General features: G+C 32.3%; 1 protein-coding gene across 4 annotated transcripts in view; it reads left to right on the top strand.

The window, feature by feature from the left end:
• LOC111869079 (protein argonaute-2) overlaps positions 1–585 on the top strand; it is a 96,108-nt gene that overhangs the window by 70,400 nt on the left and 25,123 nt on the right. The window lies entirely within an intron of this gene.

Here is a 585-nt window from a genome sequence, read left to right as displayed (position 1 = left end):
TGCATTTGTGCATGTCATACTAAGCAAGGTATAAAAACAGTTGCTTTATGAGGAATTAGTTCGTACCATTGAATATTTGACGCAATAGACAAGGTGTCACAGAAACCGATGTTGCTATAACCAAGTTTTACTATTATATTATAATATTCTATTTACACAAGCTTAAAATGATCTCATTTATACAGTGTCCTCCTGTCCAGTGTGTGTTTTAACCAAAATCAGTTATCTAATTTTTCCATATAAAGTTTTCAGTGTTTTTTTATAATTCCATTACTGTATATGGACGTTAAATACTATTATTTCCTCAGTACCAACTGATTTGTAGTCCTTTAAATGTGTCATATTGTTCATGATTTGTTTATTCCGTCTTGCAGTGCATACACTTATCTATCTTCTTCTCTCACTTTCACTACATGTTTCGGCATAAGAATGCCATCTTCAGGTGCTACTCAATTCACGTCAAACTAGTACATTGTATGCCTTGTCTTCACTTTAAAATAACTAAAATATATGTCCATCATATATATTGACAAATGTCAATCGTAAAAATATTAAAACTGTTCAGGGTTCCCGATCGCTACGTCG

The sequence above is a fragment of the Cryptotermes secundus genome, unplaced genomic scaffold, assembly GCF_002891405.2.
Source record: "Cryptotermes secundus unplaced genomic scaffold, Csec_1.0 scaffold455, whole genome shotgun sequence".
Lineage (NCBI taxonomy): Eukaryota > Metazoa > Arthropoda > Insecta > Blattodea > Kalotermitidae > Cryptotermes > Cryptotermes secundus.
The sequence above is the reverse complement of the archived record's forward strand: the minus strand, read 5'-3'. Positions and strand labels throughout refer to the sequence as shown.